The 13,250-nt window shown below is 39.8% G+C and overlaps 1 protein-coding gene and 1 pseudogene across 2 annotated transcripts in view; one reads left to right on the top strand and one right to left on the bottom strand.

The window, feature by feature from the left end:
* Positions 1-13,250, bottom strand: part of LONP2 (lon peptidase 2, peroxisomal) — a 166,292-nt gene that overhangs the window by 29,234 nt on the left and 123,808 nt on the right. The gene's annotated exons all lie outside the window — the stretch shown is intronic.
* On the top strand, positions 10,126-12,535 carry LOC102834506 (annotated as a pseudogene).

The following is a 13,250-nucleotide window of genomic DNA, read 5'->3' as shown; positions in this document are numbered from 1 at the left end:
TGGTCCCAGAACTCTGAACCACATATAAAGCAATATTTAGAAGGTTGGAAGGCTTACAGCTGGGGGATTTGTGGCAGAAGCAAGAAATCCATTGCTTTCTAATTCGAGACGCTCAGCTGCTCGAGGAGCCGCCATCTTGGGTGAGACCAAGCGGGGGAAGGATTGGAGTGGCCACAGACCCCTGGCAGAACTGCAGAGATAAAGGTGTGGACATTCTTCTCTTTTGGTAGCTTTCATTGGTCCCTTGCTCTCTGCGCACCTCCATTCAAGTGACTATAGGGGTGCCTGAGCTAGTGGGCACCCCAGGCTCACCCTTGGAGGGTTGTACTATACATGCACACATCTCCTTGAAATTTAAAGAGTCAGTTTCCAATTAAAACCAAACGGCCACAGCCGGCCCTGAACTGTTTACAACTAGAAAAAAGGCCTAAATGGGGATTGTGGAATGGAACAAGCAGACAAAAGAGGAAATAGCCTGAAAATTAAATCCTAAATTATGCCAAAACGACCAACAGTGGCATCTTGAAATTTCTCAAGAAGAACAGTGAAAAGGGAAGCCCATTTCCTGATCAGATCTACCTGGAGGCAATCAGAAAGCATAAAAAAATACCAAAAAACATACCCATCCAAGTATTAAGGCCACAGATAACCTCTGAAGATGCCCAAAAAACAGAAGCAGATGACCATAGCTGCACATGTCCAGAAACGAGGTAAAGTGACTGAGGCAAATGAGCTGGAAGTAGACCTACACTCAATACTGGAAGACGGGCAGGCTTTGGAAATGCCGGAGAAGGAATTCAGAAAACTGATCATAAAATATCTAAAAACACTATACAATGGAGTTGAGAAAAATAAGGAAGAAGTCAGGAAAGCGCTATAGGAACAATCAAATAAGATAGATAGAGCATTGGAAACAATTCAAAACCTACAGAAAGAGGTCCAAACGATTAATAATAGAATATCAGAAATGGACAATACACTGAAAGGGCAAAGGAGTAGAACTGAAGAGATAGAAGCTAAAACTAGTGAGCCAGAAGATAAATCTCTCAACACTACTAAGATAAAAGAACAAACACGAAAAAGGATAAAAAAAAATCTGAAGAAGGCCTAAGATTCATGTTGGATAACATGAAGAGGAATAACATAAGAATTATTGGCATTCCAGAACAGGAACAATCACACAAGTCCACAGAGGAGACAGTTGACGTGCTTCCGGAAGAAAACTTTCCTAACATCATGAAAAGTGAAAAGATAAGCATTCAAGAAGCTCAATGAACCCCAGGATGGATAGACCCTAAAAGACAATTACCAAAACATATAATAATCAAGCTCTCCAAAATCAAAGATAAAGACAGGATCTTGAAAGCAGCTAGGGAAAAGAGAAATATAACATACAAAGGCAAGCAAATCAGATTAAGCTTGATTTTTGAACAGAAACCATGCAGGCAAGAAGGCAATGGGGAGACATATATAAAACTCTGAAAGAAAAAAAAAAAAACTGCCATCCAAGAATCCTCTACCCAGCAAAGTTGTCAATAAAATACAATGGTGTAATCAAAACATTCCAGAATAAACAGAAGCTAAGGGATTTTGTCAAAGCCAACCCTGTGCTACAAAACATCCTAATTTCTGTGGACTGAGAACCAACAAGAACAGACAACTACAGAATGACGTACATGGCAGCATCAACCTGAACTCAGCCAAAAAATGGAAGAGTCAAGAACAGAATAAAATGATAAGAACAGAGGATCTGGGAGGTCAGTCTATGATCAAAACAATTACAATGTGAAAAAAGGTAAACGCAGAGCAGAGATCCAGGTGGTGAGAAGGTCAGGTAGATTACTGGATAAAACAGACTGTCTTAAATGGGGGGAAGAACTAATGGAATATAAGGTAACCACAATGGGGTTGGGGTGGGGGATTTATTTTGGGTGTTGGGGAGGGCAATACAAGAAGGGGGGAGGAGGCAGAAGAACAAGATAGATAGGGGACAGGTTTGCATGGCCTAGTGGGACAGAGGTAAATAGTGATGCATGCTCAACCTTGGAACAACAGGGCTCTGGGATACAGGGATCTAGGTATAGCTTGAAGAGGGTAAATAATACTAAAATCCTTGACTGCCTTATGAATATTAGTTTCCCATGCCTACTATTGTAAAACAGACACTTGAGTGGGATAGAAGGGAATGCTGGGAAACATGATTAGAGAAAACTTGAAAGACCACCTTCGGCCTATAACTGATTGGAATACCTAAAAGGGGTTCTACAACTTGCCCAGTGGCATAGGCCTCATGCAAAGCCTTTACAGAGTATAGGACCTTAGATGGGATCCTGAGTCCCATCCACAGCCTTATGAGGTGAGATATTCCCACTAGAAACGACAAGCAGATTGGAACAGCTACAGTGACAGATGATGCATCTTCATGATGAACCTGACCTATACTCAAAGAGTGATAGTTACTCTAAATACCCACAGAGAGGGAAAGAGTCTTCAAATCAAGTATCAATGCTATCCGCTCTGTACACAGGGTAGACAGGAACGGGCAACTTAGACATTGGCTACCTAAAATGAGGGGGCAATAAAGGCATGAAGTGACTGGCTTACAAGGTTTCAAGAGGGAGTTTAGCTAAAGAGTATGGGGGGAAAGAAAGAGTCCCCACTGAATAGCTGTCATCTTGTCTAGATGGGTCTGGTGAAAAGAGATGGGGTTAAAACTTGTAAGATTCAATAGTGAATAACTGTTATCATGACTAATCGTGACTGTCACAATTGTAAAGATAGAACTTTTGTAACAAAAAAGGGGGAGTGGTTAATCTTACAGTCCAGAAATAGAGGATCCTGGGACCATCAAGAGAGGAACGCACAAGCAGAATGTGGGACCTTATCCAGAGAAGCAGCACCAGAGATGGGGGGCATGGAGAGGGGGAGTGGCTGAAGACTCCAGATTCAAGGACTAAGAAGACAGGGACTAAGAGCTGGTGGCCAGGAGCAGACTTGCAGAATATGCCCTTTGGAGATGGAAATTATTATATATACCTGAGTGGGTTTTTTTGTTTGTGTGTTTTTTTAAAAAAGCTAAAGTGAACAGAGAAAAATACTGTTAATTGATGGTACATGGAGGGGATTATAATCAATGTAATGAAACAAGGTATATGATGTGTTGAATGTAAAACTGGTGATATGCCCTGTAAACTTTCACTCAATCCACAATAAAAACCTTAAAAAAATAAAATAAAATAAAAATGCTAATGTCAGGATAACAGAATATGAAGCTTGGTTTGAAATCATTGTAATAATGGACCATTTCCTTTTTGTCCTCCTGAAAGCCATAGTTGGCTGCCAAAGTACTATCATACAGGGAAAAGAACCCATCAAAGCACTTTTCTGTAAGTCTTTATAATTCCAGTCCGAGTAAATATAAATATTACATAATATAGGGCCAGACACCTAAAATCACACAGGTTTTTGAAAAATGTAGGTAAAATTTGGTTGTATTCATTCTCATTCCTAGCATTGTTTTTTAGGTTACTACCACTGGACCAATAAACAACATTCTTATCAATGGATAAAAGATTGACGTTGTCAAGGACTTCATTCTTCTTGGATCAACTATTAACACTCATGGAAGCAGCAGTCAATAAATCAGATGATACAGTGCATTAGGCAAATCTGCTGCACAAGACCTTTTTAAAGTGTTGAAGAGCAAAGATGTCAACCTGAGGACTAAGGTGCACCTGACACCCAAGCCATGGTATCTTCAATAACCTCATATGCATGCGAAAGCTGGACAGTCAATAAGGAAGAAGGTAGAAGAATTGATGCTTTTGAGTTATGGTGTTGGAGGAGAATATTGAAAGTGCCATGGGCTGCCAAAAGAACAAAGAGATCTGTGTTGGAATAAGTGCAGCTAGAATGCGCCTTAGAGGCCAGGATGGCCAAACTTCATCTCTCATACTTTGGACATATTGTCAGGAGTGACCAGTTGCTGGAGAAGGATATCATGTTTGGTAAGGTGGAGGGTCAGATAAAAAGAGGAAGATGTCCAGCAAGATGGATTGGCAAAGTGGCAGCATCCATGGGCTCAAGCATGGCAACAATTGTGAAGTTAGCCAAGGATCAGGCAGAGTTTCGTTCTGTTGTACACAGGGTCGCTATGAGTTGGTACTGACTTGATGGCACCTAACAACAACAATCCTGGTGTGGTGCCATAAGATAGGCTTTCGATCTCAAGGTCGGTTTGAACCATAAGGTTGGTGGTTCAAACTTGCCAACTGTTCCTTGGAAACCCTATGTGTAGGGTCACTATGAGTCAGAACTGACTTGATGGCACTTAACAACGATTCTATTAGTTCTTATCTCATGAAATGTTTTAAAATACCTGTCACTACCTTTTTTACATTGTAACACCTTTCTGAAAGTGATTAAAATATATATTGATATACAATCACAAACATATATTTGTTTTACATTTCTTACGTTTTCTAGGAAAATTGGAGGTCGTAAAAAATTAAATGGAATGCATAAGCGATTGACAGTCTAGGCATTAGTGAGCTGAAATGGACTGGTCTTGGCCCTTATGAACCTGGCAATCATAGAGTTTATATTCTGGGAGAAAACAACAAATTGAAGAGGAATGCCATCGTGTTTATCATCAAAAAGAACATTTCAAGATCCATTTCTTGAAGTACAATGCTATGACAGGATACTACCCACACGGCTACAAAGAAGACTACTTAATACCACTACTATTCAAATTTATGCACCAACCACTAAAGCCAATGATGATGAAATTGAAGAATTCTACCAACTTCTTCAGTCTGAAATGAATCAAAGATGCAATCAAGATGCATTGATAATTACTGGTGATTGGAATGTGAAAGTTGGAGAGAAGGAGGATCCATAATTGGAAAATATAGCCTTGATGATAAAAATGATGCTGGAAATCACATGATAGAATTTTACAAGGCCAGCTTGAGTTATTGATGAGGTAAGTCACAAAGTATTTCTACAAAATCATAGAAAACTTTATTAAACAAAAATATCCAAATGTAAAGCTACTGTTTAACATAACATCTAGGTCTATATACTTTTTTTTAAAAAAAGCTTTTATTGTACACTGAGTGATTATTTACATGGGAGAACATCAGTTTTGCACTCACTCATCCTGTCCTATTTTGTATCATTGCAATGATTTCAATCCCCTGCATGCATCACCAGTCAACAGTATTTACTTGTATTCTGTTTTTATGTTTTCTGTTTTGATGCACACAAAAACACTCAGGAATATATAAAATCTTTTTAAAAAACCAAGGGCACATTCTGCAAGCCTTCCTACTGGATGCCAGCACACAGACTTTCTCTTCTCATGAGTAGAGTCCTTAGCTGCTCTATCTCTTCATGTCATCATCTCTGCCTCCATCTCTGGTGTTGCTGCTTCTCTGGATAGGGTCCCACATTCCACTCATGCTCTTTCCTTTGATGGTCCTAGGGTCCTCTGTTCCTGGAATGTAAGATTAACTACTTCCCAATTTATGTTAAGGAGCTCTGGTAGTGTAGTGGTTATGAGTTGGGCTGTGAATCTCATGGTCAGCAGTTTGAAACTACCAGCCATTCCATGGGAGAAAGAGGCTTTCTGCTCCTATAAAGATTTACAGGCTTGGAAACCCTATACAGGTCAGAACCAAGTCAACAGCACATAACAGCAACCCTTCCCCCAATGAATTCTGCACTCTTACAGTACACCAAAAAGGCAGTTTTAGTATCCTTGAAGGATTCAAGTTGAGTTCCCTTGAAAAGGTCTGAGTTTGGGGAACAAAGAGTAGTCTGAAGGATCAGTGCTGTAGGGTGGATGGGGTAAGCTTTTCATGTGACACCCCTTGCTACCCTAACAGAATAAACATTGTTGTGAAGGAAAAAACTTCTTCAGTGCAACTTTCCTGACATTTTTCTCACCAATGCAGTTTTCCATTTTCTTAAAAAGTCTTCATACTAAATCTCCATGATCATCTTGTGTCCTTGGAAAAAATCTATCAAGGTGACTCCTTTGGAATTCCAAAATCCAGTCACCACAAACTTCTGAACTAAGCTCTCTGCCTTTAAGTCATCTTTGAGGTCTTCCCAATCTCCCTTAAAACATATGGTCCATCTAAAAAGTGTTGTTTTATGTGGGGCAGCATTCCTATAAACTTGTGGCAAGGCTTCAATGATTTGGGAAGATGTTCACTTGAGTTTTGTTAAGAATTTCATACTAGCACTTACCTGAAAATTGTTTTTTTTTTCCATGGCAAAAAGTATCCCTTTTTTGTGAAGGTCCCCAATGAGCTCTGGTGTGGCACTGTGGGTTAATGCACCAGACTGCAAAGCCATTTGAACTGCAAGGTCAGCAGTTCAAGCTCACCAGCTGCTCCTGGGAAACCCTATACAGGGTAGCTATGGGTCGGAATCGACTCAACAGTACTTAACAAAAACAACACTACCAGAGCTTTTTCTAAAGTTACTGCACCCAATGCCCCAAAGAGGCCACATGTTTCTCCCGCCTGTGGTGCTTTCTGAGCAGCATTTCTGAGATCTAATTACTATTCCCAGCCGGTATTTAGTGATCAAAGGAAGTACAGCTGGATGGATGAAAGCCAATCCACAATTATGTAACTAATGCTTCAGGACATCTAATCCTTTCCAAGTGAAGTACTGAATTCAGTGCTTTAAGCACTGAACTGCAGGGTGCCTAACACATTGAGGGGAATTTCTAATGCAACCAGACATTATAATGCAAAACCTGGTAATTGTGAAACCCAGCTCTCTGCCATTGAGTGGCTTCCCACCCACAGGGAACTGCCCCATAGGCTTTATGAAACTAAGTCTTTATGGGAGCAGAGAGGGTCAAATTTTTCCCTTGGAGCAGCTGGTGAGTTTGAACCACTAACCTTGGTGTTAGTAGCCCAATGCTAACTTAACCCACTACATCATTAGGGCTCTTTGGCAATTGTGAAAGAGCTTCAGCATCTTGGTGCTTGGCATGAGAGGGGTTTCTGCCCAGGGTCCAATTCTGACTCACAGTAACCCAGTATAGGGTTTCTGAGGAACAGCTTGTGAGTTGGCAGTCCAGTTCTTATCCAACAGCACCATACCAGCAGTCCTGGTGAAAGGCAGACTCCATTTCATTTTAAAACAAAAACAAATGAATTCCATTTTAGAAACGGTTTTCTCACAAGGTTAAAACACTGAAGACTACAATAATGATTAAGGAATTTCAAAAAATGGTCTTGGCAATTTGTGAAAATGAAGAGAGCATATTAGAAAACATATTTTAAGTCCTTTATTTAAGAGGTTGGTTAGTCTGGTATGGCTATGTGTTGATATTCTAAAACTGAGATACTTAGCATGATGAAAGCTAAGTGCTGAAGAAGGTCTAAATCAAACCTCCAGTGTTGACTCAAACTTGTCCCCAATCCTTTTTGCCTTCCTAACAATAAAGCCAGTAATTCAGAGCTGTGATTTCTTGTGAACTTTAGCCATCCTCAGCAAACAATAGAAAAGACAAGAATATTAGTTTTCTGAAGAAATGTTTGTCAGTAAATGTTTATTAAGATGATCTCAGAAGAATGTGTATACATTTTTATCAAGTTAGCTCCAAGAAATTCATGTTAGAAAATAAGTCAGCTACCCTTGTGTAAAGGAGTCCTGATATGGCACTGAAGGATAAGCATTGGACTGCTAACTGCAAAGTTGGTGGTTCAAACCCATACATGCTTGCTATGAGTCGGAACTTCACTGGCACTGAACAACAGCAACCTTGTTAAAGTGAGCTCTGGTGGCACAGTGGTTAAAAAGCTCTAAACAAAAATTCAGCAATTTCAACTCAGCAGCTGTTCAGCTGGAGAAAGATGTGGCAGTCAGTAAATATCTACAGCCTTGGAAACTCTGTGGGGCAGTTCTACAGAGTTGCTATGAGTTGGAATCAAATGAATGGCAATGGATTTGGGATTGAAATCTTGCAAACTTTCAACTTGCTATTATATTGTAATCATTCATAATTCCTAGTGCCCATGAATGTAGTTCTTTGCTCCCTTCTGTTTTTCTGTATAAATGCTCATGTCTCCCGCAGAATGTCAGAGCATTTTGGTGACTACTCAAATTCTGAGGTGCTGCCCTATGTGAATTGCTCCTTTCCTTCATTAAAACTCTTTCCTTTAACTTTTTTTTTTTTCAAAAGACAGCCAAGCATCTTAACATTATTCCCCCCTTTTCCCCATTCCAACCATGTCTCAGTCTCTGTATTCCAGAGCCCTGTTGTTCTAAAGCTGTGCCTACATCATTTTTTACCTCTGTCCCATTTAGTCCATTCATACCGGTCTAATTGTTCTCCCATCTGCTTTGTTCTTCCATTCCCCTCTCCCTACTTGTATATTGCCCCCACTCCCCAACACCCAAATTATTCTGTGTCTATTACCTGCCCTGTGTTCCACCTTCCCCTCCTGCCCCTAACCCTACGTCCTAGCAACCAGCTAAGAATCCACTTTACTGGATTAGTATGGGTTCTTTTCCTTAGTCTTTTATAGTAGAGGTCCTATGCAGTATTTTTCCTTTTGTGACTGACTAATTTCACTCAACATAATGTCCTTAAGGTTCACCCATGTTAGGAAGTGGCATGCAGCTTCCTTGCTATTTTTCAAGGTAGCATAATACTCCATTGTGTGTATGTACCACAGCTTGTTTATCCATTCTTCAGTTGATGGGCACTTTGGCTGTCTCCACCTTTTTGCTATCGTAAATAGTGCAGCTATGAACATTGGTGTGCATATATCTTCTCGTTTTTCTTGTGGGTAAATACCAAGTAGAGGAATTGCTGGATCAAATGGTATTTCTATTTTCAACCTTCAGAGAAAGCGCCATATTGCTTTCCAGAGAGGTTGGACCATTTTGCAGTCCCACCAGCAATGCAGGAGTGACCCAGTCTCTCCACATCCCCACCAGCATTTATTGTCCTCAACTTTTTTGATCTTTGCTGTTATTGCTGGTGTGAGATGATATCTCATTGTTGTTTTGATTTGCATCTCTCTAATGGGTAGTGATTGTGAACATTTCTTCACATGTTTGTTGGCTGCCTGGATCTCCTCCCTGGTTGAAGTGTCTGTTCATATCCTGTGCCCATTTTTTGATTGGGTTATTTATCTTGGTTTTGCAGATGTGTAGTATTTTCCTATATATTTTAGAGATGAGTCCCTTATCCGATATGTTGTTGCAAAAGATTTTTTCCCAGTCTGTGGGTTCCCTTTTTAATTTCTCGGTGGAGTCTTTTGATGAACACAAGTTTTTAATTTTCAGTATGTCCCACTTGTCTATTTTGTCTAATTTTGTTTGTGTACTTTTCAAAATGTGTGGCAGTCTATATATGCCCTGGATTAGTGCCCTCACATTCGTCCCTATTTTTTCATTGATGATCTTCATAATTTTAGGATTCACATTTAGATCATTAATCCATGTTGAGTTCATTTTTGTAGAGGGCGTGAGGCAAAGGTCTTGTTTCAGTCTTTTACATATTGCTTTCCAGTTCTGCCAGCACCATTTGTTAAAGAGACTGTCTCAGGCCCTTTGTCGAAAATCATTTGGCTGTAAGTGGTTGGGTTAATATCTGGATTCTCAATTCTATTCCATTGATCAATGTCTCTTTCATTGTACCAGTACCAGGCTGTTTTGACCACCGTAGCCATGTAGTAAAGTTTGAAATCGGGGAGTGACAGACCTCCAACCTTGTTCTTCCTTTTAAGCAGTGCTTTGCTTATCCTGGGTCTCTTTCCTTTCCATATAAAGTTACTAATTGTCTTTTTCATCTCTTTGAAGAGTGTTGTTGGAATCTGGATTGGGATTGCATTGTATGTGTAAATTGCTCTGGGTAGTATTGACATTTTCGTGATGTTGAGTCTTCCTATCCAGGAACATGGTATGTTCTTCCACTTCTGTAGGTCTCTTTTGGTTTCTTGTTTTCCTTTAATCTTAATAGAGACTCCAGTTTGTTCTGACATTTCCTGGTGTCAGAAGTGGGATTTGAAGTGTGTTATACAACTCTAAGAAGACAGACCCAGAAGCTTTGGTACGAGCACAAGCCCCTTAAGTTCATCCATCTCCATGGAGTCAACAAGAGTTGCTGACAGGTAAATAATCTCTGGAATTCCAAGCACCACTTCCTTGCTTGTAGACTATATTGAAGGGATCTATTTTCATTTTATTCTTATTTATTTCATTTTATTCTTATTATTTACCATAATAAACCTTTGTGAACCACCCAGCTGTATTGGCCTGCCTTGGTCACTCAGTTGCTTGTCTCCACCCGATCAGATTCTAGGTCTGTGTGGCTGGCATTAGGTTCTTTCTGGTGTTTCTGGTTCTGCATTAACATTTTTGTAGATCTCTGGTTTTAAGACACTTTTCTTTTTCAGATTTTTTGGAAAACTGAAAATACTCTACCAGTTGGATGTGAGTTAGCCTAAGAACTCAGAATATATTACTGGAGCACCTTTCTGTGTTGTAGTTGGTTCCCTCAACAGAATGGTGTATGTAACACAAAAAGGGGATAATATCCCAAAAGTACTAGTGTTCACAGAGGATGCATATTTCTTATTGTTGTTGTTAGGTGCCTTCAAGTTGGTACCAACTCACAGCAACCCTATGCACAACAGAACAAAACACTGGTCCTGGGCCAACTTCACAATCATTGCTAGGCTAGAACCCATCACTGCCGCCACTATGCCAATCCATCTCATTGGGGGTCTTCCTCTTTTTCTCTGACCCTCCACTTTACCAAACATGACATCCTTCTCCAGTGACTGGTCCCTCCTGAAAATATGTCCGAAGTATGAGAGATGAAATTTGGCCATCCTGGTTTCCAAGGAGCACCCTGGCTGTACTTTTTCCTCAACACCTATCTGTTTGTTCTTTTGACAGTCCACGGTACTTTCAATATTCTCCTTCAATATCATAACTCAAATATATCAGTTCGTCTACAGTCTTCCTTATCCAATGTCCAACTTTCACATACAGATGAGGTTATTGAAAATACCATGCCTCCGGTAAGGTGCATCTTAGTCCTCACACTGTCACCTTTACTCTTCAACACTTTAAAAAGGTGTTGTGCAGCAGATCTGCCTAATGCAATACATCCTTTGATTTCTTGACTGCTGCTTCCATGAGTGCTGACAGTTGATCTGAGCAAAATGAAGTCTTTGACAACTTTAATCTTTTCTCCATTTATATGGATGTTGTTTATTGGTCCAGTGGTGAGGATTTTTGTTTTCTTTACAATGAGATACAACCAATACTGAAGGCTGTGGTGTTTGATCTTCATCAGTTAAGTATTTTAAGTTCTCGTCACTTTCAGCAAACCAGGTTGTATAATTTGCATATTGCCGGTTGCTAATGAGTCTTTCTCCAATACTGGTGGCACGTTTTTCTTCATAAAATCCTGCTTCAGATTATTTGCTCAGCATACAGACTAAATACATATGGTGAAAGAATATAACTCTGTTGCACATCTTCCCTAATTTTAAACCATTCGGTGTTCCCATGCTCTGTTCGAACAACTGCCTCTTGATCTATGTACAGATTCCTCATCAGCACAATTAAGTGTTCAGGAATACTCATACTTTGCAATGTTGTCCACAGCGTGTCATGATCCACATAATCAAAAGCCTTTGTGTCCCAATAAAGCACAAGTAAACATCTTTCTGGTATTCTTTGCTTTCAGCCAAGATCTACCTGATGTCAGCAATGATATCACTCATTGCACATCCTCTTCTGAATCCGGCTTGAACTTCTCGAAGTTCTATGTCAATATATGGTTGCAGCCAGTTTTGTATTACCCTTAGTAAAACTTTACTTGCATGGGATATCAATGATATTTTCTGATGATTTCCACATTCTGTTGGTTCACCTGTTTGGAATCGGAACAAATACAGATCTCTTCCAAATTTCGTGGCACAGATGAGTGAGTGCCTCCAGTGCAACATCAGTTTGTTAAAATTTTTCAGTTTGTATTCCATCATTTCTTATTCTACAATTCTTATAAGCCTGGAATTATACAGCTGACACACCTCATAGAATATTTACAGACAATATGCCATATTAACAATCTGTCTGGATTATGAATGTAGGAAGTGGATTCTAAAGTCATACTATTCAGGAAAAAAAAAGAGACAATTCCTTTGGTGATCTTGTTCAAGTCTTGGGTACCCCAGGTAAAAATACATTGGTATGAATCCTCTGCAATTTGATAACCTTGAAGAATTATGTTGCAGACACAGGAGATTGTGTGGATGGATATGGAAAACTGAATAACCGATCTTTCAAACTGTCCTAAGATTTCACGATGCTTTAACTGCATAGAGAAAATGGGACAGGTCCTACTTAGATCAACATGCCTCATTGTATTATAGTTGATTTAGCTGGTCAGGTATGGATTGCTAACTCAGGAAATAAGAGAATCTAAATGTTTGATAAAGACACTAAGGAATAGTTAGAAGCATGGGATAACTGTCTTTAGTCAGATTTATACCTAACAGAAAGTACCAGATTGTACTACAGTTGACTTAGTTGGTTCTCAATTATGGCAGCACTCCAGGTAGAAAGCATCATCACAATCCACCTTACAAATCAGGTTGTACCTCATCTCTCAAATGTGGCCCACCACTCGGTCGGCCGGTTTGTTGTACTGTGGTGGGTTGCATGTTGCTAGGAGGATGGAAGTTATGCCATGGTATTTTTAAACACCAGCAGGGTCACCCATGGTGGACAGGTTTCAACAGAGCTTCCAGACTAAGACAGAATAGGAAAAAAGAGAGGTGGACAATTTCTGAATGTTTAGCCACTGAAAACCTTATGAATAGCTAGGAGACAAGTCCCTCAGACTGAATGAGGAAGAGATGCCTTCTCAAAGAACTGAACATAATGGTATGTGTGGAGCAAAGCTTTTGGGACCTTCATTTGCTGATAGGGCATAACTCAAAATGAGGAGGAACAACTACAAACAGTTATTAATAATAGGAACATGGAATGTACAAAGTATAAATCTAAGAAAGTTGGAAGTTATCAAAAATTAAATGAAATGAACAAACAAGATGGCGGATTGGGTGGACGTATAGCAGAGAGCTCCGCCAACAACAACACAGAATACCCAACCAAGCAGGCTCAGGGGCTGGTTCCAGAACTCTGAACCACATATAAAGGAATACTTAGAAGGTTGGAAGGTTCACAGCTGG

This window comes from Chrysochloris asiatica, unplaced genomic scaffold (genome assembly GCF_000296735.1).
Source record: "Chrysochloris asiatica unplaced genomic scaffold, ChrAsi1.0 scaffold00204, whole genome shotgun sequence".
NCBI lineage: Eukaryota > Metazoa > Chordata > Mammalia > Afrosoricida > Chrysochloridae > Chrysochloris > Chrysochloris asiatica.
This window is presented reverse-complemented; position numbering and strand designations above follow the sequence as displayed.